The 5,990-nt window shown below is 47.9% G+C and overlaps 1 pseudogene; it reads right to left on the reverse strand.

Annotated features, from left to right (window-relative positions):
- Positions 1–221: 221 nt before the first annotated feature.
- LOC121511731 lies at positions 222–3,167 on the reverse strand (annotated as a pseudogene).
- Between the last annotated feature and the right edge of the window lie 2,823 nt (positions 3,168–5,990).

Below are 5,990 nucleotides of genomic sequence, written 5' to 3' on the forward strand. Positions count from 1 at the left end.
TCAGATGTGATGTCAGTCGTGATGTCAGTCATGATGTCAGATGTGATGTCGGTCGAGATGTCAGACGTGATGTGTGAAAAATACATCTGCTGAAGCCTCTGGACACATCATCATTGATGTTCCTGGAATCATTGGGTGTTTCGGTCTCTCAACATCATACACCCTCATCCAGGTGACCCAGCCGGGGCTGATCAGACCTCAGCTTGCGTCCAGATAGCTAGCTAGCTACCACGACTCCAAGGATCTCCTCTCTTGAGCCACAGCCATCTTGAGGCCCTCTCTGCCGCTTCAGTTGTACCGCAGATGGCTCTCCTCTTCCCCTCTCCCTTGATGCCCAATTGCTGAAGGCTCTGGCCAAAGAACGGGCCGCGAAACCTCTGCAACCCACCTCCACTGGGAAGCACCTCGCTCTCCATCCAGCCTGTTGGCAGTCGCTGACCAGTCCCATGTCCTTGGAGAGCTTCCTCTCAAAGGCTTCTTCCAAGCGGTCTTCCCATGGGACCGTCAGCTCCAGCAGCACGGCCTGCTTGGTGTTCTCAGACACAAGGACGATGTCTGGACGTAGGGTGGTGACAGTGATGTGCCAGGGGAACTTCAGCTGACGCTTGAGGTCTACCAATAGCTGCCAGTCTCTTGCAGAGGTCAGGATGCCTGCAGGTGTTCTTCTGGCTGCAGGGGTTGCCTGCTCCCCAGCTCTGACAAAGGCAATGGTTTTCTTGGAGGGACTGTACTGCTTTGCCCACTCAAGTCCTGTGCTGATGGCTTCAGCGATGGTCTTAAGGACTTGGTCATGCCTCCAGCGGTATCGTCCATCTTCAAGTGCTGTAGTGCAGCTGGTGAGGATGTGCTCAAGGGTTCCTCGCTTGGAACACAGAGGGCATGCTGGTGACTCTGCTATGCCCCATGTGTGGAGGTTAGATGGGCTTGGAAGCACATCATAAACTGCCTGGATGAGGAATTTGATGCGGCGAGGCTCGGCTTTCCAGATCTCATTCCAGGTCACCTTCCTCTCAGCCGCATACTCCCATCTTGTCCATGCTCCCTGTTGTTTCATCCCCATGGCCTTGCAGGATCTTGTCTCCTCCACTGCCGCTCTGACCTTCTCTTGTACAAGACGCCGCCTCTCCTTCCCTGTGGAGCTAAATTGGGGAATTGGAAAGGATCCTAGCCCTGCACAGCCTCGTGTGACCACTCCCACAAGGCTCCTGTGACGCAGCCTTGCCTCTGCCTCTTGGACAGCCTCCTCTGCCCTCCACTTTTTACCAGTCCTCACTTGGATTCCCGCTTTGGCTACCTTCGGATCACTTGAGTCCCTATACTGCAAGACTTCTCTTGCTCTTGCCACCTTGAATTCCTCCTCCAAGGATTTGAAGGGTAGCTGCAGCTTGTTGTTGCGCTCACAGAGAGCGATGCTGCTCAAGCTCTTTGGTAGTCCAAGCCATCTCCGAAGGTGGTTGCTGACCTTCCTCTCTAAGGTCTCGAAATGCAATGTTGGTAGATCCAGGCTTTGAACTTTCCAGGTAGGCCAGACTTGTCTACGGATTTCAGCCAGCCATCCAACTCAGTGCAGGTTGACTGTATTGATGTTGTGTCTCTCAGAGAGCTGTCAAAAACCTTTCCCAAGCTTTTGACTGGCTTCTCTGTGATCATTGGGATGGCTGTGTCTACGATGTAAAACCGGAACTTGTCCTCCACCTTTCCTTTCCTTTCCTCAGCACCATAGATCTTGATTTGGCAGGTTTGAAACACATCCGGGCCCACTCCACCAGCTTTTCAAGTCCCTTCAGAATCCACCGGCAGCCTGGGACTGATTCTGTCGTGACTGTAAGGTCATCCGTGAATGCCCTGATAGGTGGCTGACGTTGCCCGGAATTTGTCCGGGGCCCTCTGCACTCTGGCTCAGCAGACTTGGTAAGCATATTCATGGCTAAGGAGAACAGAGTCACAGAGATAGTACACCCTGTGATGATGCCAATCTCCACCTTGTGCCAACTAGATGTAGTTGCTCCTGAAGAGACCCTCACCCTGAAGTTGTTGTAGTAATAAGCAATGAGGTCTCTGCACCTGCTGGGGACATGATGTTTTAACAGAGTGAGCTGGACTAGCTTATGTGGAATGGAGCCAAATGCGTTTGCCAGGTCAAGCCATAACACTGACAGGTTGCCTTTGTTCTCTCTGGCCTCCCGAATTAGCTGTGTCACCACACCAGTATGCTCCACACAGCCCAGCATTCCTGAAATGCCGCCCTTCTGGACTGATGTATCGATGTAGGTGTTCTTTGTCAGGTAGGTGCACAGCCTCTTGGAAATGGCACTGAAGAAAATCTTTGCCTCAACAAACAGCAGGGAGATGATGCAGAACTGATCTAGCTGGGTGGAGTTTTCCTCCTTTGGAATCCACACCCCTTCAGCCACTTGCCACTGATCTGGGATTTTCTCTTTCCTCCAGAAGACTTGCAGGATTTTCCACAGACGCACCAGGAGTTTGGGACAGTTCTTGTACACTTTGTATGAAGTGCCACTTGGTCCTGGAGCTGAGCAAGCCCTCGCTTTGTGGAAAACCTCTCTGACCTCCTTCAGCTGCAGCTCTGTCATGTCAAACTGCACTTCTGGTTCAGGGATATCTATGAGGATGTTGCACTCTCCCATCTCCTGCTCTCTTTTGGGGTCGCTATACGTCTATGACAGAAGTTGGTCTATGTCCTCCTGCGAGGAGGTAAGTTTCCAGCTGCGCTTCTGCCCCAGCAGGTCTTTAGTGAACTTGAAAGGGTTGGCAATAAAGGCAACTCATTTACATGCCCTCTCGCGTCGCCGCCTCCGATGCCACTATGCCCGGCGGAGAACTCTGATCTTCTTTCGTAGGATACAAATCAACTGGGCCAGGCCAATGCATTCCTCTTCTCCTGCCACCTTGTGCTGGGACTTCAGGACTTTTATCTCCTTCCTGATGTTGTTGATCTTCACAGCTCTCTGGTTCTTTGAGTAAGATGTTCTGGAGTTTTTCATCTTCTCCTCGCCAAACCGTTCAGCTGCCATAGTGGTAATGATCGTTGTCATGGCTTGAAGTTTCTGGCCGGCCCCTCACCTCGCTGTTGCCTCCAGAATTTGGTCAATATCGTCATCAACCTGCTTCCACAGTGACGTCATGGGAGCTGCAGGCCATTTAATCCGCCTCCGGTCCGACTTCATGCTCGGGGGATTAGTCGACAACACCTGGAGGTTCCGGGCACTGTGGGGTGACTCCGGGCCTGGCCCCTCCTGCATCTCACCAGGTCGACTGCCTGTGCGTTGTGTTGCTTCTGTTCCCACTGAACACTTCATCTTCGCTTGGTGGATCTTCAAGCCGCAGATGTTCTTGCAGACTTTACCAAATGTGCACTGCATGCTCGTAGTCGTTTGTCCGTTGACTGTGTCTATTACTGTTGGGTCCGTCCGACTGGGGTTGTGAAGACAGTCATGATGTCAGTCGTGATGTCAGTCATGATATCAGTTGTGATGTCATCAGTGATGTCAGTCATGATGTCAGACATGATGACAGTCGTGATGTAGGTCGTGATGTCAGAATAATGTCAGTCGTGATGTCAGATGGTCATGATGTCATTAGTGATGCCATTTGTGATGTCAGTCTTGATTTCAGACGGTCCTGATGTCATTAGTGATGTTAGATGTGATGTCAGATGTGATGTCAGACATGATGTCAGTCCTGATGTCACATAATGTCAGACACAATGTCAGACATGATGTCAGTCGTGATGTCAGTCATGAAGTCAGAAGTGATGTCAAAAGTGATGTTGGATGTGATGTCAGACGTGATATCAGACGTGATGTCAATCGTGATGTCAGATGTGATCTTAGTCGTGATGTCATCAGTGATGTCAGTCATGATGTCAGACATGATGACAGTCGTGATGTAGGTGGTGATGTCAGAATAATGTCAGTCGTGATGTCAGACGGTCCTGATGTCATTAGTGATGTTAGATGTGATGTCAGACATGATGTCAGTCGTGATGTCAGCCGTGATGTCAGAAGGTATCAAACTTACAGTCGATAGAAAAAGTATGTGACCCCTTTGAGTTTTCTTCGATTTCTGCATAAATTGGTCATCAAATGTGTTCTGATCTTCATCTCATTCACAACAATAGACAAACACAGACTGCTTAAACTAATACTGCACAAGAAATGATATGTTTTCCTGTTTCTATTGAACAAAACATGTAAACATTCACAGTGCAGGGTGGAAAAAGTATGTGAACCCCTAGGCTAATGATTTCTCCAAGAGCTATTTGGAGCCAGGAGTCAGCCAACCTGGAGTCCAATCAATGTGATGAGATTGGATGTGTTGGTTAAAGATGTCCTGCCCTATGAAAAACACACACCAGTTTTCAATTTGCTGTTCTCAAGAAGCATTGCCATATGTGAACCATGCCTTGCACAAAAAGCTCTCAGAAGACCTACCATCAAGAATTGTTGACTTGCATGAAGCTGGAAAGGGTTACAAAAGTATCTCTAAAAGCCTTGATGTTCATGTGTCCACGGTAAGACAGACTGTCTACAAATGGAGAAGGTTCAGCACTGTTGCTACTCTCCCTAGGCGTGGTCGTCCTGTAAAGATGACTGCAAGAGCACAGCGCAGAATGCTCAATGATTGAAGAAGACTCCTAGAGTGTCAGATAAAGACTTACAGAAGTCTCTGGTACATGCTAACATTTGTGTTGACAAATCTACAAGAAGTAAAAAATTAAACAAGAATGGTTCATGGGAGGACACCATGGAGGAAGCCACTGCTGTCCAAAACACATTGCTGCACATTTGAAGTTTACAAAAGAGCACCTGGATGTTCCACAGCACTACTGGCAAAATATTCTGTCCATAGATGAAACCAAAATTGAGTTGTTTGGAAGGAACACACAACGCTATGTGTGGAGAAAAAAAGGCACAGCACACCAACATGAAAACCTCATCCCAACTGTGAAATATAGTGGAGGGGCCATCATGGTTTGGGGCTGCTTTGCTGCCTCAGGGCCTGGACGGCTTGCTGTCATTGATTGAAAAATTCATTCCCAAGTTTATCAAGACATTTTACAGGAAAACTTAAGACCATCTGTCCGCCAACTGAAGCTCAACAGAGGATGGGTGATGCAACAGGACCACGAACCAAAGCATAGAAGTAAATCAACAACAGAATGGCTTCAACAGAAGAAAATACGCCTTCTGGAGTGGCCCAGTCAGAGTCCTGACCTCAACTCAATTGAGATGCTGTGGCATGACCTAAAGAGAGAGCGATGCACACTAGACATCCGAATAATATTGCTGAACTGAAACAGTTTTGTAGAGAGGAATGGTCCAAAATTCCTCCTGACCGTTGTGCAGGTCTGATCTGCAACCACAGGAAATGTTTGGTTGAGGTTATTGCTGCCAACGGAGGTTCAACCAGTCATTAGCCTAGGGGTTCACCTACTTTTTCCACCCTGCACTGTGAATGTTTACATGTTTTGTTCAATAAAAACATGAAAACATATCATTTTTTGTGCAGGATTAGTTTAAGCAGACTGTGTTTGTCTATTGTTGTGAATTAGATGAAGATCAGAACACATTTGATGACCAGTTTATGCAAAAATCCAAGAAATCTCAAAGGGCTCACATACTTTTTCTAGCAACTGTATATTCAGTCATGATGTCAGACATGATGTCAGTCATGATGTCTGACATGATGTCAGTTGTGAGGTCAGACAGTCATGATGTCAGTCATGATGTCAGATGTGATGTCAGACATAATGTCAGTCGGAATGTCAAACGTGACGTTAGTCATGATGTCAGAAGGGATGTTGAATGTGATGTCAGGCGCGAATCAGACATGATGTCAGTCATATGACGTCAGCCATGATGTCAAACATGATTTCAGACGTGATGTCAGACGGTCGTGATGTCAGTCATGATTTTGGTCATGATGTCAGAAGTGATGTCAGATGTGATCTTAGTCATGATGTCAGA

Source organism: Cheilinus undulatus, linkage group 7 (assembly GCF_018320785.1).
Source record: "Cheilinus undulatus linkage group 7, ASM1832078v1, whole genome shotgun sequence".
Lineage (NCBI taxonomy): Eukaryota > Metazoa > Chordata > Actinopteri > Labriformes > Labridae > Cheilinus > Cheilinus undulatus.